The sequence below is a fragment of the Rattus rattus genome, chromosome 8 (genome assembly GCF_011064425.1).
Source record: "Rattus rattus isolate New Zealand chromosome 8, Rrattus_CSIRO_v1, whole genome shotgun sequence".
Taxonomy (NCBI): domain Eukaryota; kingdom Metazoa; phylum Chordata; class Mammalia; order Rodentia; family Muridae; genus Rattus; species Rattus rattus.
Window position 1 is genome coordinate 93323070 of NC_046161.1, and position 24744 is coordinate 93347813.

General features: G+C 44.6%; 1 protein-coding gene across 1 annotated transcript in view; it reads right to left on the reverse strand.

Annotated features, from left to right (window-relative positions):
• Ephb1 (EPH receptor B1) overlaps positions 1–24744 on the reverse strand; it is a 433582-nt gene that overhangs the window by 87956 nt on the left and 320882 nt on the right. The gene's annotated exons all lie outside the window — the stretch shown is intronic.

Genomic DNA, 24744 nt, shown 5'->3' on the forward strand with positions numbered 1-24744 from the left:
TGTGGAGAGAGGAAGAGACAGACTAGCTGAAGAGATGTTCGATATAAGATTTTCAGAGATAAACCAGGAGAGACTTCTGTGCTTTCTCAATAGCCGAACTGGGTCTGCATAACTCTCACTGGGTTTTGTAGGCTGAATGGAGTTGAGATGACAGAGGAGGCAGAAGGTAATAATTTAGCAGAGGACACACATGTGGGCAGGGCTGAGATAGATGTGGTATATTCGTGGTGCAAGAGAAAAAAATTCATAGAATGGCTGGTAGATGGTTCAGCAGGTAAAGGTGCTTGCTGTGAAAGTCTGGCCACTTGAATCCAAACCCTGAAACTGGCATAAAAATAGAACAAGGGAACTGACTCCCATGGATTTGGACTTTGGCTTTCACCTGTGTACTGTAGCAAACACACACACACACACACACACACACACACACACGCACACACACGCACACACACGCACACACACACACTTACTTTTTTTCTAAAACGCAGTCTAAAATCAGAGAGAACTAGAAGAACAGGAGGGAGAGAGAGATGCTGCACTTATGGGTTATTGGGTTGAGCTGCGACGGGTAAGAGAGTATCAAGAGTAGAACTAATCAGTGCAAAGTAACCGTGCCATAGAGAGGAACATTCCAGCAAATATTCCTTTCTGGTACTGCGTGTACGGTTTTAATGTACTTCCAAAAGCAAGGAGGTAGCATCCCTCATGAAGACAAGAACACAGAGCCATAACGGAGGCCCCGTCAGAAATCTCCAAATGAGAACATTTGCTATGAGGAACTCATAAGCACAAACGAAGAAATGATACACAAAGCAAACGTTTGGGAAGAGGGTAATAATTCCTAGATCAGCAAAGACGATTATGAAATTTCTGTTTGGAAATAATATTTATTTCCCAATTCAACGGGTTTTTTTTCCACACCATGTAAGTAAAATGAAAACAGTCTGGAAATAATAAATGAGGCTGTCTTCCTGAGGGAAGAGGCAGGTAATGGATGAGGCTCCGTCTGTGCCCAGCTCAGGGGCTGCTTTCCTGGTGCTTGTGCAGTGATGAAGGTCGTTTCCTCACTCGAACTCCACTTTACAAGGGTTTCTCTGGGGACCATGGCTGAGTGACATTTACTATCCTCAACTTAAGGTATTAGATTCCTTCCAAGACCCAGAATTACAGAATCATAGCTAACAGGTCACAGGAGGGGGAAGGCATTGACTTGCCCACACTTCATTGGAATATAGCACCTACTAACCTCAGCCTGTGCCAGGCGGCGGTGGTGGGTGGGGCGGGGGGAGCAGAGTATGCATTCTACAGATGCTCCCAGTTTTCTCACAAGAGGGAGAAGGGCGAGAAATTTTACCATACACCTTAGCATCAGTGTCCTCTGGGACTGTGGAGATCAGTATGCACAAAGCCTACTGGAGACCACGTGTTGGCAATGACAGTGCATCTCTCACGGAGGCTTGCCTCCTTCTGGATTCCAGCTGATCACTGAATAGTCAGCCCCTCCCTGCAAAACACGGGTTCCTCCGATAGGAACTTCCAATCAAAGATTCAGCAATGATCTTTCCAAAGTTTCATGGTAATAGTACAGCTGTGTAAAATTCTTCCAACCCGTTATTTTCCTTCCTTCCTTCCTTCCTTCCTTCCTTCCTTCCTTCCTTCCCTCCCACTTTCCTTGGGATGGGATGACCACTGTGGTCTGGCTCCCCCTCCAATGTCCCTACCAAATACTTACTACCAAGTTCCTGTTTCGTATGAGACCCTGTACTGTGCTTCTGTAACTCCCACTACTTATGAATCTTCCTTATCCATATCTCAAATTTGCCTTCTTCTCTTTGGTCTTACCTCTCCCAACTAAAGTAATCTAGAACATTTCTTGTTGCACAGAACAGAGATCTAAAGAAACAAGTCAGATTGTGCTTGAGTTTTCTTTGCTATAAAGAATGGCCAACTGCATACTTTGGGCTTTTTAATGTGAAGGTTAACACTGTGTGTTTATTAAGAATATACTTAGTAGCATGCAGGAGCTAGACCTAGGCCGATAGCAGGCATGCAGCTTGATGTTCATGTAGGTCCCCTGACAATTGGAGCAGGGGGAGGGTGTTGTCTCTGACTCTGTTGCCTGCCATTGGATCCCCTTCCCTTAACTGGACTGACTGGTTTGGCCTCAGTGTGAGGGTGCTCTTGGTTCAGCTGAAACTGGAAGTCTCATGGTAGATTGGTATCCATGGTAGGCTTCTCCTTCTCTCAGAAGGAGAGTGGGTAATGGAGGGAGGGATTTGTAAAGGTGGGACTGGAGGGGGGGCTGTGATCAGGATGGAAAGAAAGAAAGAAAGAAAGAAAGAAAGAAAGAAAGAAAGAAAGAAAGAAAGAAAGAAAGAAAGGAAGAAAGGAAGAAAGGAAGAAAGGAAGAAAGAAAGAAAGAAAGAAAGAAAGAAAGAAAAGAAGAAAGAAAGAAAGAAAGGAAGAAAGAAAGAAAGAAAGGAAGGAAGAAAGGAAGAAAGAAAGAAAGGAAGAAAGGAAGAAAGGAAGAAAGGAAGAAAGGAAGATAGGTCAAATGCTACCTATTTCTGCCCTTAGTAATTTCTTACCCTTAGTAATTGGGCCCATGTTGTTCCAATCTCTGTAGGCATGAGCTAGAAGTACCAGTCCAATTCTCCTCCACTGTTTGTACTATGGGTTAAATTTAAGCCTAGTATCTCCCATGTTTTGCTTAGTCTCCATTCTATTAAGGAGACTGTTAGTCTTTCAATCAAAAGCATGCCTTTGCTGTTTAATCCTTAAGTTAGAGTCACATATACCATCGAGATTTCCCTGAGGTACATTCTGTCTCACCATGTCTGTAGAGTTAGATTTCTCACCATGTCTGTAGAGTTAGATTTCTCACCATGTCTGTAGAGTTAGATTTCTGCTGTGGAGATTCATAATCCCTCTTTGCTTTTATGATGTCAAATTTGATCTACTAAACTAATAAGTTGAAAGAACGTTTCATCTTCATTCAACTGTCTAATGCATTTTTCTCTCTCCTACCTTGGTCTTATAGGCTAGCGTTGTTAACTAATTAAACAGGTATCGCGCATGTGCCATAGAGTTGCTCTTCTAGGTTCCCATGAGTAAAGTAAAGTTTCTTGTCCTCAAGGAACCTACTCCTTACTGGAGGGATTCGGAGTCTAGACACGATAAACAAATAACAGGATATATAAAAGACAGTGAGCCCAATGGGAGAAACTAAGTAGGAAAAGCGGAGGTAGTCGCCAGTGTAGGAGGTGTGGCTGTGGTCAGCAAAGGCTTCCCTGAGTTGCAGGTACAGGAGAATAAGCTGAAGAATAGCTGGGGAAGCATTAGAGAAGAGACAATTGGAGCAAAGGGTCTGACTTGGAAGAATCATAGTCAAGGGGGAGGGCCCTGAGCTTCTACTCCCCAGTGAGCAGGGGAATGAAAGGGCAGATGACAACCAAACAATGACACGCTGACTTGTGTGCTGACCGTGTCACTGCAAATAGAAGGTGTGGGCCAGCAAAAGCACAAGGTCCTATCCTAAAGCCACTCTTGTGAGGTCAGGCTCCAATGACAGAGTGGTCTGAGTCTATACAGAAAACAGTCATTGTTACGATGCTTTGACCTTGCTTCTTCAATTCCACCATGTTCAAAAAGCGATTCGTATCCTGTAGCACCAATGAGCCACATTATAAACATACAGAGACCCCAGCCCATCATCCACAGTTATTATATCACTTGTGTGTGTGTGTGTGTGTGTGTGTGTGTGTGTGCGCGCGCGCGTGCCTGTGGAATCCAGATAAGGGCACTGATTCTCCTACGTGTGTATATGTATGCGTGATGTATGGTTTGGGACAAAGCTGTTTTTAAGTTATATGAGATATTTGATATATTATTATAAACTGGGCCCTACATTAAGTAATTCTTCCCGACTGTAGACTACTTTGTGAGCACATTTAAGTTAGGTTAGCCTAAACTTGTTGTTAGGTGCAGTGAGTGCTGTGGTGTAACTATTTCTTCCCAATAAGATCATTCTCTCCTGGAGAGAAGAGGGAGATTCATAAGGCTCAGGAAGCTCATAAAACTTAAAAGCCCCAGGATGCTCAGAAAATGACAAGATTCACAAGGCCCTTTCCCAAGTTTATACAAGCAATAACAATTTCTGGAGCAATGAGACTCTCTGGTGGAGCTGCCTGTGGACTGTGCATTAGGACATCAGAGATGGTAGCTTGCATCTCAATTGTCACAGATGTTGGGGTTGGCTTCTCAGTGACGCAGCTAGTTTTGAGTCCCCCATGCTCCCATTAGTAACCTCAGCAGAGTCACTGCTGCAGGAAACTAGACTTGAGTGTGATTACTCCTCTGATCTGTTGTGGGTAGCCGATCTAGGGTGATTTGAGAGTTGTCTCTCCTGTAAAAGCCATGCACAATGTAATTTTGATTTCCAACTCGGTGACGGTTTCTAGGGAATGTAGCCCTTTACAAATCAAGGAATGGTGGCATTGGGGATGTCTCCACGGATGTGGAATATAAAAGAAAAAGAATTTAAAATGACTGCAATGCTTTTGTTTGGAACAGCCAAAGGGCAAGGCTGCCATTGAATGAGATGAGAGACGACATCAACAGTAGCCATCTGGAAAGGGAGGCCAAGTGTTCCACTTTGAAGACTACTCTTCAGGTGCCTAAGATGGGATAGGGACACACGTGCGTAAAGTTGGAGCTATTAGCAATTCAATAAATCAGAAAGGCATGGAACTGACAGATCCTGAAGATACCAAATAGAGTGCATGTTTTAAGATGTTGGAAATGAGGAGGAAACAGCAAAGGGACCCAAGAAAGCAAAGTTGATGGAGTAGGAGGAAAGCTTGAAGAGCATGATTGGCCAGAAACCAAGTGGAAGGAAGCACTCAGGGGACCAAATACGTTAAATCCAACTGCTAGGGTGGGGAAAATGAAACTGGGAACTGGGCCCCTGATTTAGCCACAGCCTCTGTGGTTAGCCATTTGGATGGCATATGTTCACTTTGCTCAGGACCCTGCATGGGTGGCACACGTTGGTTTTGCTAAGGACCCTGCATGCTTTGGAGGGAAATCAAGGTAGTTCAAAAGGTGACACAGTCTCTCAGAATTGTCTCATATTTGGGGGTCCCAGTGTAACCCAAGATGGGGATGACAGAAGGGCTCCAGATAACAGTGCTCTCTTACTACCTCTTGTCACTCAGACTACCCTTGTAGGCCATGTGGAAGCACAGTCTACATGATGTTGATTTGCAAATGCCACAGGTTTTCAGGCTCCCTCTGCCTCAAGAAGTAAAACGTCACCTGTTAATACTGGAAAATTCGGAGCTGGGAATGTAGGTCAGCTGCTAGAGTCCTCACTGAGTATGCACTGAGCTCTGGGGCCAATCCCTTGCACCACAGGAAAAATGTAAGCATGATCATGCACATCTCTAACACCAGTTTTGGGAAGGTAGAGATGCAAGGGTCAAAAGTTAAAGGTCATCCTTGGTTATATAGTGAGGTCAGACCAGACTACACTGTATGAGACTGTGTCTCAACAAATTAAACAAGTAAACAAAGAAACGAAAGGGGACCCCACGCTGACAGTTAAAAGCACACAGCAAGAGCCATCATCCCTAGGGAATCAAAGGCAGAAGAGCAGCTACTTCTTGAGGTGGGGGAATCACAAAAAGCACTGAAGTTTATCTATAAGTGGACTTTAAGATAACTCAGTGACTTTGGAGAGCAGAACAGAGGGTGAGAAAGAATGTCCTGGCACCAAGGTTGATAGCTATATGTAGAGGACAGAGGGGAAGAAAGAACTTCCCCCTCACTGAGGCTGGTATCTGTGTGCAGGTGACAGAAACCAAGGTGAAAGAAAGATGAGGAAATTGAGGAGACACAATGTCACAGGCCTGGCACCATTGCAGAGGTCCAGCAGAGCAGGCGGGGCAACCAGGACCCATACAGAAGAAAGGCACATGGGGGAGCTTTCTTGGCTCCACAACGCATAGTTGTTGAAAAGTCATTTTGATAGGTTTTGCCTTGGCTTACAGCTGGGAGAGTCAAAGGTTCCTTCATTTTCCCATGTCTGGGAATGAAGCCATGAGCTGATACAAGTGCTGGCCGCAGAGTCAGTCTGGCAACCATAGAAAAGATTCTGATCCAAACATTCAAAGAGTCAGGCATGATGCCTCACATTTGAAGTACCAACCCTCAAGAAATTGAAACAGGAGGACTGCTGCAAGTTCTAACCTAGCCTGGGTGGGTTTCAAATCAGTCAGATCTTTGCAGTGGAATCTTCAAAAACTAATAGCAATAATTAAATTAAATAAGAGTAACAACAACAACAACAATAGAGAAAAGTAAGAGCTCCTTGAAGTAGAAAGCCATAACAGGCTGAGACCAAAGTGGGGGGAAGGTAAAGGGGGGGAAGGGGGCAGGGAGGGAGCAGGGGGTAGAGGGTAGGACAAAACCAGTTTGGATCATTAATATGAGTGGGATGGTGCAAGCACTGAGGTGATGAGGTGAGGCTGTGCCTATGAAAACTGCCTATAGGAGCTGTTTCAGAACACCAGAGCTAAGGGGGGGGGCACCAGATCTATGTGGCTTAGTTTATGGAAAGACAGTACAAACTAAAATAACTCAGAAAGAGGGACATTCAATTGGGGGATTCTATTGGATTTGCTTCTGAGCATGTCTGTGGGACATTTTATTTATAAATGATTGATGTGGGAGGGCCCAGTCTTCTGCAAGTAGTGACAACCCATGGCAGGTGGTCCTGGGCTCTACAAAAGAGCAAGCTAAGCAAGATACGGAGAGAAAGCCAGGGAGCACACACACACACACACACACACACACACACACACACACACACACACACACGGTAGTCTTTGTTTTAGTTCCTGTCTCTAGGTTCCTGCCTTGAGCTCCTACATTGACTTCTCTCAGTCATGAACAACATGTTGCCTGGAAATGTAGGCTAAAGTGAACCCGTTTTCAAGTTGGTTTCGGTTAGTGCTTTATCACAGTGATGGAAACCAGATTAGGACAGGATCCACAGCTGTCCCTGCTTCAGAGCTGATGGTTGCAACTCCATCCTGCCATCCAAACATGGACCAGAATCTGGATCTGCAACAGCAGCCAGTGACTGGCCAGCCATTAGAATGCATGTAGAACGTGAAACCTGTGTGAATCTGGAGAGCAAGCATCCCTGTCACCAGGAGCTACCAGTGGTTTGGTCCCCAAACCATTCCTTCTTGTTGGTTGAACAGAAGAGAAATAGAGAAAGGCAGACAGGACAGTCTATGCTTTCTCCAAAGCCTGCACAGAACTTTCCCTTCTGCCTCCACAGACACAAAAAGGAAAAGGTTTGTTTGTTTGTTTGCTTTTGATTAAAACTTTGTTGTCATTCCTGCTTAGATTGAAATTTACATGTGCATCACCCTGCCCCCTTTTATAGTTTAATTCTTAAGCTATACTGTATCTCAATTGGTATAGTTCTCACCTACCATATTCTCCAGAATAGCATAAAACTAGATATGATGGTACAACTCTGCAATTCTGACTCAGGAGGAAGAGGCAGAAAGACCAGGAGTCCCAGGCTATCTTGTTTACCTTCCCTTATCTAGTGAATTCAAGGCTAGTCTAAACTACAGACCCTGCTCTGAGAGAGAGAGAGAAGAAAGAAAAGAGAGAGAGAGAGAGAGAGAGAAGAAAAATAGAAAATTAATTCTTAACCCTTTTGCATTTGCTCATCTACTCTTTTAAAGAAAAAATTCACTAGAATATTTTTTCATTTTCCCGTTTTCCATTTTAAAATTTTTGATTTGATTTCCCCTCTCATTTGTTGTTCCTTTTATCATGTTTCATCTTTTCTTTTTCAGCATTCAGAACAGAAGGAGAAATAAAGACATTCAAGCTAAACATGAACTAAAGCAATTCATGACATTATGTCAACACTACAGGAGATATTTAAAAGTCCTCTACACAGAAAAGGAAGATAAACACAGCCAAAATAACATAGGGAAGAATAAATATACTAAGATGTGGGAGGGAATCAAACCTTAGGAAAAAGAACACTATGGCAGGAAGTAGAACATGCTTTTTACTAGTAATCCTTACTGTAAATGGTTATAATTCTCCAGTTAAAAGGCAAAGAAGTCTGGCTTCTTAGATGACAAACAAGATCCAACTACTTGTTGCCTGCAAGAAACTCACCACAGTGGCAAAGAAATACATGATCTGAAAGGGAATGGATAAAAAGTTATATTCCGGGGTTGGGGATTTAGCTCAGTGGCAGAGCACTTGCCTAGGAAGCGCAAGGCCCTGGGTTCGGTCCCCAGCTCCGAAAAAAAGAACCAAAAAAAAAAAAAAAAAGTTATATTCCCAGCAAACAGAATGTGAAAGCAAGTAAAGGGGCTATCCTATATCCAACAAAGCAGACCTCAACCTAAAACTATGAGATAAATGTGATATGAATCGATAAAAGAAACATTGTATTAAGAAGATAAGATGACTGTGAATATATTTACACACTGATATCAGTATGACAATTCATGGTAGAAATACATAAAATGTATTCATAAAGATACATATACTATACATAAACTTATACATATACATATACATAAAGAATCAATACTATATTAATGTGTGCTGTTATTTGTCTTATTAAATTTCCCTTAAAGGCTGGTATATTTGAAGCTTTGTTCCAGGCTAGTGGTGCTACTGAGATGTGGGAAACCATCAAGGCTCTTATGTCATCAACAGGTTAGCCCACTGATGGAGCCATAACCTGATGGCGCTATTGGCATGTGATGGAAACTAGGAGGTGGGGCCTAGTCAGAGGAGAACAGTGGGGGAATATATTGTCTGTGGCTCCTTCCTGTCACTCTACTTCTTGGTCACCTGAAGGTGAACAGCTTTGTTCTACCATGCCTTCCTGTTGCCCTGTATTCTACTTCACCACAGGCTCAGCTAGGAAGGAAATCAAGCATGGATTGAAACCTGTAAAAGTATGTGTAGAAATAAACCTTTCTTCCTTTGATTTTTTTGGAGACATCTTTATGGTGGCTAAAAGACTGGTTAACATAGTAAGTGACTTTACTATTCTATTCTCCCCAGTGGATAGGCTATTGAAATCAAAGATCAACAGTGAAACACCAGAGCTCAACTGCACTGTGAATCAAGTGGAATCAGCACACATCTATAGAATTCTCTATCCAAAGGATGCAGAATGCACTCATCTCAGAAGCTCATGGAACTGCCCCCCCCAAACCTGTCATTTTAAAGATATGCAGCAAGGTGTGGCAAATGTAAAAATAATGAAATGTTTGTTTAGATCTTACCAGTTTACCACAGAGAAAAAACTAGAAATAACTGACAAGAGAAACTACAGATATTTCACAAATACAGAGATAGTGAAAAATATATCATTGAAGAAATCAGGGGAGACATTGGGAGAAAAAAAAAAGAAGTCAAAGTCTCTAAGAGACTCCACAGCAAGATTATAAATTTGATTTAAAAATTTAGGAGAGCGGCAGGAGACAAAATCGGCACTTGAAAATCAGTAGATTCTCTAAACACCAGAAACGAACTCACTAAAAAAGAAATCCGGAAAACAATGGCATTAATAGTAACAACAACAGAATCTATAAATAAGCCTAAGCGAGGAGATGAAAGTCTTTTGTAATGAAAACTCTGAAACCCAAAAGAAACACAGGACACTGGAGGATGGAAAGAGCCTCAGTTCCCTGAGTGAACTGATAACTAGGGAACAGCCATATTGCAGAACGTGATTCATAGATTCAGTACAATCCTTACCACGATTCTAATGATCTTCTTCACAGAACTAGAAGGAAAGAAAATCCCTGAAGTTCATAAGGAAGTATAAGAGACCCCCAAGTAGCCAAGGCAATCCCGAGCAAAACAGAAACACTGGAGGCATCAGACACTCCATTTCATATTACACCACAGAGCCATAGTAATAAAACAGCAAGGAATGGGCACGAAATAGAGCTGAGACAATGAGATGGAAGAAATAACCAGAAATAAACCCAAGGCTACAGAATCAGACTTTTCGACAAAGACGGGAAAATATAAAAGTTAGGGAAAAGGCACCATGCTTAACAAATGCTGTTGGGGAAATGGGACAACCATACATAGATGGCTGATATTAGAGACCAGCCTCTCACTCTGCACAAAAACACCTCAAAATTATATGAATTTAAGACCTAAAATTTGAACCATCTAGAGGAAAACGTAGCAGAAACCTTTATGATGCAGGCATAGGCAATGCTTCCAGAATAAGGACTTCTATAGCTCAGAAGAGAAAGCAAGAGTTGGCAAGTGAGGTTCATCCAATTGTAAAGCTTCTGTACATCAACAGAAACAACAGCAGAATAAAGAGGCAGCTACAGAACGGTAGAAAATCCTTGTCAGCCATCCACCTGATGGGTGATAACCACTAAAAGGAAAAAGTTCCGCACTGAATGAACAAATAATCCAGCCAATAAATGGGCAACTGAACTCAACAAATACTTTTCAAAAGTCAATGCACAGATGACCAATAGATATATGAAAACTGTTTGACTTCCTTGGCTATGAGGGAAATGCTAATCAAATGTACATTGAGATTGCAATTCTCACTCTAGTCAGAATGGCTATGGTGGTCTACAAAACCAACAACAATTCAGAAGTATGAAGGGGAGAAGAAGGTTTGCACACTGTTGGTGGGAATGTGCAGATACTTTACAAATTCCCCAAAAATACTACAATAAAACTATATAACCCATATTATCACTCATGAGTACATGAGTCTATACTTAAAGGCATCAAGCTAATTCTGTGTCTCTGTCTCTGTCTCTCTCTCTTATTAGCGCATGGTGGAGTACTATTCAGCCACAAAGAAGATCAGAATCATATCATTTGCAGGGAAATAGATTGAAATTGAACGGGTGGTTGTCATGCAAAGAAAACAAGGCTTTTCTGGAGAAAACAAGGGGATGGAGAGATGGCTCAGTGGTTAAGAGCACTGGTCGCTCTTCCAAAGGTCCTGAGTTCAAGTCCCAGCAACCACATGGTAGCTCACGGCCATCTGTAAAGTGACCCAATGCCCTCTTCTGACCTGCAGGTGTGCATGCAGATAAAGCGCTCAATACATTAAAAAATAAAATAATTTTTTTAAAGGCCAGATTTGAAAAGACAATTTCACAAATTTGCTTCACATGTGTGGTACTGGGATCAAGGACAGTTGAGAAAATAGAAGAAAGAACTGTAGAAGAAGAACAGGACCAGGGGGGAAAGGAAATAGAATTCATGAGGGATAATTGGGGAATAAATGTGATCAAAGTATCTTATATACATGCATAAATATATAACAATAAGTGCCATTGTTTTTGCAAAATTCTCAGAACTAAACTTTGCAAAGATCAACCCTAGTAGCCTGAGGCTAACCCTGGGCCTGATTTCTCTTTACCTCTAATCTTCAGAAAACTTTCATTCAAAACTCCATCAGTCAAACACTGTGGCATGCCTGCTCTGGTCACTGGGGTTGGAGATAAGAGATCACAACCTTGCCATTGAGGTTCTCAGAGTTCAGTCCCCATTAAACTCAGACCACGAAGACAATCACAAGGCACGACAGAGAGACCCAGAAACAAGCACCATCCCATAGCATAAATGCCCTTGTTTCTGGAGATGGCATAGGCCACCCCAGCAGCCACCTAGCAGCTCACAGATCCAGAAGGACGGGGCTGTGCTGATGATCCCCACCAACATTCCTTAGATTGGTAGTGATGTCCTGAGAGTCGCAAGCCCTTTGGTAAACTGTGTCCCCCACAAGGAACTCCAGATGTGTTATAGTTTAATCATGATGGGCTTAGCACATAGGAGGAAGCAACAGAGTATTTCTTAGGCCCTTGCATGGGAGGCAGGGGCAGCTGACAGCTTTGCTCTGCATCAGCAGCACTTACAATGATGGACTTGGTCTCCCCATTTCAAGGACAAGCATTACCCCTAAATCTGATCTTTTATGTGCTGTGAAACCATCAGACAAGTGGGAAAGAAAAAGAAACCTGGGTGTCCATCCAAACTCAGAATGCTAGAAAATCTAAGGCAGATAGGCAGATTAATTCCACCAGGCAACCCCTGTGACCCTTCCACCCCCAAAACATTGATTTCAGCCGTCAGTCCTGGCTGGTGTTTTCTATGTAATCCTCACAGGAAGAAATGGTTTTGCTGAATGCTTCAAAGAGTCTGTTTTGCAAGGGCGCACAAAGCTTTTAAGTAAATTAAACATTCTGCCGAGAGAAATAATGAAAATGAAGAGTTCACAAGATTATTCAAATTTAGGAGAGAGAGAGAGAGAGAGAGAGAGAGAGAGAGAGAGAGAGAGAGAGAGATTTTAAAGAAGAATTCAGTTTAGGGGTTATTTTGAAAGAAAATACTGAAATGTCAGTAAAGATCTGTGGCCTTAAAAGGAGGTGCTCAGAAAAAATTCTAAACAAGAACAAAACTGCCCCCAAAACACAGATGCTACCCCAACAGGTTCATAAAGAGAGCAAAAAACAGAGGTCCCTCCTGTCCCCAATACAAAATCTAACCATGGTTCAAACAAAGTTAGAGTCAAAAGTATGTGCTAGGGGAGCCTATCATGAGTATCAAGCGTACCTTTAAGGAAAAGAACTTAAAAGCAGTTTCAAGTGACTCCAGGATGGAGGGAAAAACAAGGTCAGGCCAAGGGAGAGGCATCCTTTGTCTCAGTTTGTGCCACAGAAAACTTTTGGGAGACCTTTCTCCCCAGTTGCTTTAGTAGCAGATAAATCCAAGTGAGAATATCGCATGCAAAATAGCAGGTGCACAGAATGTTCTTGTCTGTTCTAATAGGCAGGCTGTGGATACGTTGTAGATAAGATGGCCCTAAGACAAGCTGGAAAGGGTGGCAGTCACAACGTAGGACAAGTGCCAGCCCAACACTGGTCACTGGTCACTGGTCACAGCCAACAGTACGAGAGATGGGCGTCAAACAAGCAATAGCCAGGCTTCTGTTTTTACAAAAGGCTCCAAAGAGGGCAGTAAGGCTTATGACTCCATGGAGGCTGAGATGGTGCTGTGACTCTCTCCCTCTCAAAAGACCGTCCTTCCATATGCAGGCCCTGGAGTACACTGGGATGGCATGTGCCTGGACCTCCTAATTTAGCTACAAATTCGACCACATTCAAGTTTCTTTTCTTACTCATTCTGTTTCCCTTATTCAATAGGGATGTTTCCTCCCCAGTAGATAATCATTTCCAATTCCAAAATATAAGAAAAAAATAATATGCTTTTTTCTATGATAATTATTAAGTTTGAAACATTATCCTTGCTTATTAGAAATTATTTCATAATCTCTTAATTGATTTTTGGGTCAAAATAATTCCTTCAAGAGGTTTATCCATAATCCACTTTGGGATCTTAACAACTGATGCAAGTTTACTATTTTAATATATTTTTTTAAAAGACATCCAAAATACATGTAGTTTTAAAGAAAATTCACAGCAAACTGCAAATGCACTCTGAATTAAGTTGTTCTGTCTAAGGACAATGTTGGAAGAAACTATGAAATTAAGGCATTTGGAATGTTTGGAGGTCATCGAACCTCTTCTAAGAAGAAAACAGCTTTGCTTGAGTAGCTGGGAGTCCTACCAGGGACGATCTGTTTCCCTCTCTCAGCTCTGATTCTGCAGGTCATTGATGAACTCCCTGTAACTTACTCAGCTGAGGAAGAAGGTCTCAAAGTCTCCTGAAGGGTGCATGATCTCTTCAGTCTGAAGGAATTCATATTAGAAAACTCTTAAGGAGAGGATCCTAATCTCACGATAACCCATGGTGGACATAGTAGGTATAGTTTTGTGTCAACTTGACAGAAGCTGGAGTTATCACAGAGAAAGAAGCCTCAGTTGCAGAAATGCCTCCATGACATCCAGTTGTAAGGCGTTTTCTCAATTAATGATGGATAGGCCCCATTGTGGGTGGGGCCATCCCTGGGTTGGTAGTCTTGGGTTCTATAAGAGAGCAAGCTGAGCAAGCCAGAGGAAGCAAGCCAGTAAGTAACATCCATCCATGGCCTCTGCATCGGCTCCTGCTTCCTGACCTGCTTGAGTTCCAGTCCTGACTTCCTTTAGTGATGAACAGCAATGTGGAAGTGTAAGCTGAATAAACCCTTTCCTCCCCAGCTTGCTTCTTGGTCATGATGTTTGTGCAGGAGTAGAAACCCTGACTAAGACAGTAGGGTCATTGTCCTTGGTCCTTACATAGGAGCCGGTCCTCACAGTGATCATTTCCCCCTAGACATATTTCTGTCTCAGCATGAACTATGTAAACTCAAGACCTGCTAATCATGTTTAACATAAGCATTCTTGTTGAATGGCTTCCACACGGGTGGTGTTTAGATAATGCTGGCAATGAGCTGTCAGCATCCTTCCTGCTGGCTGAAGCCCATAGCACCAGAAGGTGCTGAAAGGAGAGAAAGGTCACCAATTGTCTTTCTCAGCTGTGGATCCTTTGTACTATGGTTCTGGACAGACAGGCAAGAAAGGTACAGTGCTGCTGTAACAGGGACAAGAATATTTGGAGGCAGAGGTAGCAAACCACTTTCCAATTGGAATCGAAGGCCATTCTACAGGTGGGACCATACGCCTGCTGCCAAAGCCTATGGACAGGGAGGCCACAGGCCCTGGGGAGAATGTTCTGCTAATATTTTGCTAAATTTGTGTGTAGCCAGAACCGACTTCTAAGTATTTATGTTTATACCCATAGACTAGTGCGGTTCTCAGCCTGGTCAGGGAAGCTTCTTTTTGGCAGGGTGACAGTTAACTCAGAGACTCACAAGTGGTCAAAATACTAAAATGGTGAATGTTGACTGTTCAGCTCTAAGTGGGACTAGAACAACACCACCCAAGGCCCAGGGCAACTATAAAGGAGGTCAGAAAAAATTTGTAAGAGCTAGAAGGAGACTAATGCTATGAAATACTGCCATATTGATGTGGAATGGCCACGTATACAGAATATGCAGAAGGTATAGCTACCTGCAGAAGACCTACACACACACACACACACACACACACACACACACACACACACACACCACACACCACCACCACCACCACCACACCAGGGTCAGGGAAATAGCTCCATCAATAAAGAGCTTGCCTTATTGCTGGTATAGATTTGCAATCCCAATGCTAGGAAGGCAGACACAGGTGACTTGCTAGACAGCCACTTTGGTTATTTCACAAGTTCCAGGCCAGGGAGAGACTCTGTCTCAAAAAAAAAATCAGAGTGGAAAAATCCTGAGGAAGACAGCTAAAGTCATCTTCTGACCTCCACATACTGCTGTACATCACACATGTACACGAACGCATGCATACACACACACACACACACAGACAGAATCATGATTCTGTGGGCATTCATATGCCACTTTCTGTGTGGCTGTGGCATGTGCTTGCATTTCTCTTGAGGGTAAACCTAGGATTGAATTGCTGGAGGATACAGAAATACCAGCCTCCTGTCCTCTGTCTAGAAAAACATCTACCAGCCCAAGGAGGAGAATATTTGGGAGGCGAAGGGACTCCCAGCCCAACGGTCCTCAGACTCATAGCTTGCCTTGTATACCATAGACCACAGCTATGAAGACGGGGGAAATGAGGAATAAGAAGCAGCCGGGGGTGGGGCAGCCCAGTGCAGCTGGAATTAGCAGGAGTGAAGGAGGGCTGTACACAGGGCCCTGTGAGGCTAAGGAGAGACAAGCTCCTAGTCTAACTTGGCCTTCTGCTTATGATGCAATCTTGAATTACCCTGAGGCCTTAGCAACTCTGAAGCTTATATTTCTCAGCCGTACCAACAGGAATGTTAATCCTCACATTATGAATTTCCCAAATGTTCTGAGGCTGTGCCATGTGTGGTCTACCACTCCTGTCAGGCTGGGCATTTGGCATCCACCTACAACTCTCCTCCTGGGACAACTGCTGCTCACACATCCAAATCAATCCCTGGGCATAGCTCCCCGAGATAAATGGGAGTCGCGCAATCCGATGGTGGCCTTGGCATTTATTTCATGAATACCTTTGAGACAATAAATAAACATGTCACCCGTGTCAGGGTGGAGGTGCTAGGCAAGGAGAGACTTGGAGCCAGGGGAGGAAAAAAAAATACTGAGTCTTTCGGAGCTGGAAGAGACGCATTCAGGAAGAGGAATGATTTCCCTGTGAAACCTGGAGTCAGCCTGTCCTCCTCACCCCCAGGAAGTAATTTAGGAAGAGAGACTGCCTGGCTCCCAAGAATAAGACAACCTGTAACTCTGGGAAGAGAGCCACACCCAATTCATCCAGCGACAAGACCCAAGTGTCCCCAAGGCTCTACCATGGCCTTTCCACAGACCTTGCTACTCTCCTTATGCCTTACCACACTGTCCCAGCATTCGTATCTACCTCTGAACCTTTTTACTTCAAGCTGCACTATAGCAAGACGAGCCTTCCTGAAGCTTGACTTTATCTATTACCCCCCAAACCTTCAGTACCTCCCCATTGGAAAAAGTCCTAACTCCCTATCATTCACAGTTGTGGTAGGGACTGATCACTGCAGGCTCAGAAAGCTGCTTCTCGTATCTAATGTGACCTGTCTTCATTATACTACTTGTCTTTAAAGGCACTGCCCTGTGTAGCTTCACCCATTTCAAAGACCTCTCTGTTCATTAAGTTATTGGGAATGAGCTAGGCCTGGGTATAAGCTCATCATTACTTAACTTCCCTGTCCTCCATCACTGAAGTAAGGTCTTTGGGGCAGGACGTGTGGTTTTAGCCACTTTACACTTAACCAGTATCATTAGCCATATTTTAGACACCCAACAAACCTTGCTCTTACTGTAATGGTTAGGGATCTTCTCCAAAGTCCTCAGAGGAAAAGGGTGTGTGTGTGTGTGTGTGTGTGTGTGTGTGTGTGTGTGTGTGTGTACAATGGCTTAGTTCTACGGAACATAAGTATTAGCATTTAGAAGAAGGTAGATGAGGGGAATCAGAGCTGTGAACCCTGGGAAGGGGGACACAGACCAGCTATAAATATGGGGTTCCAAGAAAGTAGGGACAGGACTGCTGCATTGCATAGATGAAGAAACTCAAGGGGCTGAGTCAGGCCTCATCTCAGTCCTCATCTAAGCTGCTGGAAACCACTGAGAGTCTCTTGGGTTTAGGTATGTGAGTTCCTAGACAGATAGGAATGACTGAGTGAGGAGAGGCCCATTGGGAGGGGCTGGCTGCCCTTTCCCTGTGTTTTCCCTCCTGTGAAAAACACATCCACAGGAGGGAAAAAAGCCCAAACTGTATTGAAACGTCAGCTAAGGATCCAGACCCCTTGGTACTGACAACAAAGAATGGTTTGCACCCTGATGGCTTGTGTTTCCGGTGACATTTCCATTCTAGGAAGGAACGCAGCTCAGAAGACCCTGTCTAGAGAGCAGGCTCTCCCTCCGTTGATGAAAACTCATCCCACTGCACAAATATGCTTGAATTTTACATTAGGAAGCCTGACTCATTAAATACTTTTGGTGCAGTAACACTTCTGGTCAAAGTAGATTAAACAAATAAGCAATTAGTTTGGAGCCTGGGTATGCATACAAAAGCAGAATTAATTATTTCTCTCATTGTTTTCTCCTATTGTGAACATTGGCTTCCTGTTTTATTCTGGGAGTTAACCCTGACACTTCTTTTGAATTCCCTCTCTAACCTGGAATTACCTTGTGTCAGAGGATGGCCAGGGTGTGCAGCCTTCTTTCCTTATTGGCCGAGTCAGTGGGTAGGCAGGACTCCATGAGGAAAAGTAAGTGCTTCAAAGTTTAACGAGCTGAGTGAACTTCATACCCACACACAGAGTGAGAGGCTCTTCCTTCCATTACAGGTTTGGTCCTAAGCCAAAATTGTGTGTGTGTGTGTGTGTGTGTGTGTGTGTGTGTGTGTGTGTGTGTGTACTCTCAAGTGCATCTGGGACCTGTGGTTGGAGTCTTTTTGTAAAAGAAGGGTTAACTGCAGGTACCTCATTTCTTCTTCTCTGTCTCATGCATATGACAGATATTTTCACTGAAACCATCCACCTAACTCTCTGAGTTCTCAGACTGCGGTCCCAGGTCAGCATCACCTGGGATCTGGTAATAACTGCAGACATTTGATTCCCACCCTGGCTGAGGCAGGACCCAGTAATCTGGGCTTAAGGACCCGTCCAGACCTTCACACGAATCCGATGCGTGCTCAGGTTTGGAAACTGCTTATCTACAAATCTGGAAATCAGAAATGTTAAGCTCTAGGAGGACATCCAGGTCATTCAATTTTCTGTCAACTCTTAGAATTTACAGATTAGCTGGCTGAAGGCAGGAGAGAGACAGCGACTTCCTTAAGTCCCCAGCAAGTTAATGCAGATCCAGAAATAGCCCGGCCTCCTTTTCAGGAGATGCTAGCTGGCCCTCTCTCTTGTCCCCACACTTAGGAACTCAGCAGTTCCACTATCCCTAGAGGACTCCTTGCCCCGGGGTAGGAGGCAGCTAGGTTCATATTACCCACTGTCTCCAGGAACCCTTATGTTCTCAGAGAGAGCTGGGCTCCCTGCAACCCCTTCCATCCTGGTATGGAGAACATCGCTTCTGAAAGCAGGGATCAATAGCCCAGCCATTCAATCTGCTCCTGGTGCCCCCGGATTAGCATTTCTCCACATCTCTTTCTCTCTACCAAGGGAGCCAGCAGGTACCTCAGAAAATGAGAATTTTCTGTAGAAATGACAGCAAGCCTGAGCTGTGTGACCCTCGAGGTGTGGGAGGCGGTGGAGTTGTGTGTGTCAGGGTCAGAGTGGGGACTTGCTTGTCCTCATCAGGCATCAGGATCACTGCGAAAGCACACGGGGATCATCAGGACCTAAGGTTAGCTGACATGCTCTGTTCAGCTGACTCCTGGGGGCCTGCCTGCCTTTTCTGGTATAGGATGAGTGCTGAAAGTTCCCAGAAAGTTTCACCAGGAAGTCCACCACCCACCCGGTGGGCTTTGCTGGCCCTGAAGGGAGCAAAGGATTCATTATAATGGGTTGTATGTCCTGGTTACTCTCTAGCTCTCACCCAGACACATTCAGCAGAGCCCCCACACAGTGGCTGGGACCCCTCTGCCACCAACACTGCCTTTCCTCATCAGAGCGGCTCACTGCAGCTGGCTGCCCTCCTGCAGCAAACACCATCAGCCCCTCCTTGTGTTCCACCATCCCCATGAAGTCCCAGTCTCTTTTCCCTCAATCCCGGCTTTACCATCCCACCAAGGATCACATTCCCATCGGACCTTCCAAAGGGGCTGCTCAGAAATCAGGAAGGTCTCCAGCCCCCATTACCTCCTCTGACAACATTCTTCCTATACCCATGTTAAGGCAAAGTTCTCAGAGGCACCTCTCCCCCGCAGCTCTCTCAGTCTTAGTACTTGGTGATTTTACCACTTAGGGGCAGGACATGGGCTGCATCCTTCCTGCATCTCTTTTATACTTCTCAGCATCCCCTGCATCCTCCGCAGAAGCGCCACATGTCTGGACCACCACTGTCCAGGTCTTGAGATAATCATGCACTCTATCCCTCCCCTCCATCATGTCCCCATTCACAGCCATTTCTGTCTTCCACTCCACCTTGCTCGCCAATCATCCTAATGCCCTCTTGAGTAACTGGGTCTTCATTCCCTCATCTCCACACCTCTCCCACGCCTGCTCAGTCCACAGTCCGCACTCGGACTTCATTTCACCCGAAGTTATTCCATTTTCAAAATTATATACTAAGTATCGGACTTCCTCAGCACCACCCCTGATGATTCATTGTAACTCTTCCTGGCTTCATCTGCCCTGTCCGTCCCATTTCCACCCACGAAGTCCGTCCCCTTCTGATTCATATAGCTTATTATTCTGCTTGGCTTCTGTCTTTCCAGTAATGAGAGTTGAGGTACTCATGCCCTCTTTCTCTCTTCAGACCAGGCAACTGTCAACACTCAACCAGACATAGATACATGGTCTCCTCGTAGGGTCTGATATCCAGGAAGTGTGCTGCCGGGAAGGCCATTCAAAAGGGCAAGGTGGGCAGGGGTAGGTAGCGGAGCATCTTTGGAAATATGTGATTATCAACTTCAACTGAATTCTCACCACGTTCTGGGAAACCCAGCATTTTCGGGTTGTTTCATCCTCCCATTCTCTGTAATTGTTCATCAGATTGTTCTACTCCCCTCAACCCTTCAACCTCAATGCTATCCCCTGCGCTCTTGGCAGTCAAACTTATTTCCTACTTGAGAGAGAAAACGGAAGCCTGGATATCCAACTGCATAAACAACACTTTGAACAGGTGCTCAAATCCTCTACGATTTGCTATGTGTAGGACTGAACCTATCTTCTCTAGACGCTGTCCCCAAAGGCTTTTGGAAACCCCTGGGATATCTTCTAGGTAGTTTCCAGTCACTGTCTCATTCTCCAGCTTTCCTTTCTTTGTTCTCAGTGTCAGCTGTCTGCGAGACCCCTCACGGAAAGCTGCTCATTAAGTCAGATTATATTCCCCACCCAAGGACCCGCAGCCCTGTGAACACACCGTTTGAGGGGCTTCTGCAGGCAGTGCTGAGCTCGGTGTAACCCCTGAGAGCTCCGATCTCCCCATTACCGGTGGCACTTCATCACAAAGCCTCCAGCCTACCACAGACCTCACAGCATTCCTCACACGCAGACACTGACTTCCCTCGCTTTAGTCTCAGCACTTGTTCCCACCTACCAGATGGGGGAACAGACACCAAGAGAACTTTCCTGTCCCCCTGTCTCCGCCCAGCTCTGTGCATGACTGCTTCCTTACAAGCACTCCTCCCTGTACACTTCCTGTAAAGAACAGTGCCACTGGCTTATGAGGGGCAGTGTCTGCGGATAGGATCGAAGGCCACCTAGGAGACTGAAGCTGAAGACACTGTGCTGAGGTATGGGAGTTGCCTGTGGGGATGAGACATGGTCCCTTTCCTATAGGACCCACCAGGAGAATATTAACATAGTGTGTGTGTGTGTGTGTGTGTGTGTGTGTGTGTGTGTGTGTGTGTGTGAACCACACACACACACACACACACACACACACACACACACACACACACACACACACACACACCACACACACATATATCTTTTATTACTCATCCAAGGACTCACTATGCTATCCATGTGGCTAGCAATGTTTAAGGAAGGACAAAGTCACACTAGGATTTTTCTATGGGGCAGATACATCACAGGGAGTATGACTAGAACCCTTCCTCTGTCCTTATGTCCTGGAAGAAAAGAAAAAAAGAAGAAAAAGGGAGAGAAGGAAACGCATGCTTAAAAATCTTAGAATTCAATGCTATAGCTACCATCCTCCAGTTAAGCAGACACTGATCTCATAGCCTGGGGGGTGCTGACAGATCCCCGATTTCCCTACCAAACATTTGTGGTCCAGCTTTTGCCTTTATTTACCCAGAACACTTGCTGTGCCTTTTCCCCTGTCTTTCACATCCGCTCTGAGAAGATGTTAATTTTCTGAAATTAAACACTTAGCTTGATTACTGTTTTGTTAATTGCTGTATTCAAAAGCCCCTCGTGCTCCTGCCTGTTCAACATGGATGGTGCTGTGAAAATGACAGGCAGGGAGCGGGGGATGCAGGTGGACAGACAGCAGCCCTGGAATGCTAGCCCAGCTAGCTACCAATGTGCCTGCCAGTGGGTCCCTGCTAATGGGGAGCAGGGTAAGCAGGCCAGGTTACTGTAAAGTGGCTCCCACAGGGTCAGTTTGGGGGAGTGCTACAGTACATAAGAAGTCCCACACCTCATCAGAACTTGGAGGACTTATGGGCTTAATTCTAATCTAGCCCAGAATGAAATACTTTAGAAAGAAAACCCTGAAAGAGCTGAAGCTAAGGCATTGGGTGATGCCAGAGAGTGATGTCAGAGGACTAAAATGTTCGTTGTTGTTTATTAACATTTCTGGAATGCTTTCCATGTTTTAAGCATCTAGCTAGACAAGGGTTCAGGAGTCAATATGATAGATGGGGGAGGGTGTGCTCTTCCGGAAAGTTAACTCATGGAGGGGCCTCCCACTGGAATGGTGTGGTGTTTTGGATAAGAATGCTCCGTCCCCCCACCCCCAGAGGTGCATCTATTTGAACTCTTGGTCACTGGTTGGTGAAAATGTTGAGAAGGATTAGGGGGCATAGCCTCGTTGGAGGAGGTGAGGTCACTGGAGGACGGGCTTGGAGGTTTTAACAGTCCATCACATCCCCAGTTAGTTCTGCCTCATACTTGTAGATCAGGATATTATCTCTCAGCCACTACTCCAGTGCCATTCCTGCCTGCTGCCATGTTCCCCGCCATGATGGTCATGAGCACCAACCTTCTGGGATTCTAAGACCTCAATAAACTCTTCTGTAAGTTGCCTCAGTCATGGTATCTCTTCAAGCAATTGGAAAGTTAGGCAGAAGTTAGGTGGACATGTACAAGGACCCCTCTCCAGGATTCTACCCTCCTTTGCCAAGATCCCAGTGCCAATAGTAGCTGTTTTATTAACCATCCTGTATTCCTTCTGTGGCTGAGGATTGTAACAAGCTCATGTGGACTTCGTACTACTACGCTGTCAACAGCACCCCTGTCCCCACCCAAGCTGTGTATTCATAGCACTTGACTCAAAATGAAGAAAGATGAACAAACAAGTCCCCAGGCTCCCCGTGACACTCCAGTCATTGAGCAGTGATCCATGGTGGAACCACTCTCAGCTATCAGCATCACTGGCTACAACACAGTGCCGGAAATGAAGATTTCTGACACCCAGCCTTTGTGGGGTCTACCCAGCATGGAGATCAAACTATTCCAGTAAGCAAACAGTAAAATATCCCATTCAGCATGGTCACTGAAGAGCTACTGTAACCAGAAACTGAAGTGCTCTCTGGAATTTGCATGTTTTTACCTCCTAAGTCTCAAGCACAGAGCAAGAACTCAGTTCAGGGACCAAGAGCCCAGTTGAAGAGCTCAGACCCTCAAGTTACAGCAGAATCACCAATCTACTTGTGGCTGTCCTGGGCCTCTCAGACTGGTCTTAGTTTGTGATGTGGATTCCTTCAAGCTCCATGAAGACATGTATCTTTGCCTGTTTACTTTCTTGCTATGATCCTCGTGGGTGGGCGATGTATGATTGACAGAGGGTATCAGTGTATTTGCTGAGAAACTGAATAATGGGGAATGGGTAAGACTTGGGTGAGCATTGAGCCAACACCAGGTAACTGTCACAAAGACTGTGCTAAGTGATTGTATTTCCAAAGGTCACGTACGTGTTCAAATAGACCAACCAGCCCCCTTGTACAGCATGCTGAATCTCCTGTCCTTCTGTCCGTCTCCCCCAGCAATACCCTAAGCATCAATTCTCTAAATCCTTTTAGGTGCCACAGTAGAGGAAGATACCTGGTCGTTTGGATGATCTGGACTTCCAGGACACACATCCAGTTGCTCCCCTCCCCCACTCCAGCTTATAACACATGTATGAATTGGTATCTGTGGGGACTAAAGCTCTCTAGTGCATATTTGCCAAAGCTCACGGTGCCTGGTACTCTGTGGCTGTTTTCCAAGGAAGCTGGTAGTAGGTGAGACTACCCCAAAGCTGCAGAGGGTGGACGCCCACAACCTGGGTCAACGGCAGTGCTGCCTGCTGACCTCAGCCCCCTCCCCCAAGAATAATGCCAGTGTCTGCAAATGGCCTTTCTGAGGTCACCCTCTTTCTCAGGCCACCTGCAAGTTTTTACTCAACGGCAGGGCTTACGAAACAATCTGAACCTTCCTGGAGTCAGCAACACAAAAAACCTGCAATAAAATGAACTAGGAAATTGAATTAAGAACAGTGAAAATTTCATTTCGGTTAAGTTAAAAAAAAAAACTTTTCCTTTATTTACTTCTTTCCAGGTTTTCTTTAAAGTCATTCCAGTGTTTTTAAAGCCCTGACTCAATCTTTTCTCTACTCTAGAGCAATTCTCATCCGCTCTTTTCCAATGAGGCCAGCCTTTAAAAATGAACCGGTTCCAGCATATGGGATCTTAGCACTCTACATTTTCACAGGCAGCGTGTAATATTGTTTTAATATTTAATTTTGAGATTTACATAATATCTTTCCTCCAAAGAGCTCGATATATTGCAATATCATAAATTCCTTTTCATATTCAAAGATTATTCTTTATGCATGCAAATACTATATTTAACCAAGGAATAATGCAAATTGGGTGATGGATTCAGAGGCATTGATGTTCTAGGTAATTCTTTTGTAGGAAAAGTGGTGCTTCTGAGTGATTTTAATTGCCCAAGAACTTCAAAAATGCCTTGAAAATGGACAGACTGTAGGGGCTTATGGCTGTTACCAGAAACAGCACAGTTATTTCACCCAGCTCTAAATAATAGATAGTGTCTGTGTTGTGGACGTGACGGATAGAATTTCACATGCGGGGTCTCGGCAGACCATACATGAATCGTATGCAACAGACATGTCACCTACAAGCCCAGCTGATAGAATCATCTGAGTAAGGGAGGCAGTGGCTCTTCTCCATATGCACGTTTTAAAAAACAAGGTGGAGGGTGCCTCTGAGAGGCCGGTCCATCCTGAGCTCAGTACTGGACACTGATGAGCCCCCCCTCATCCCATTATCAGTTTACTGATGTAGACTTGGTCCCTTC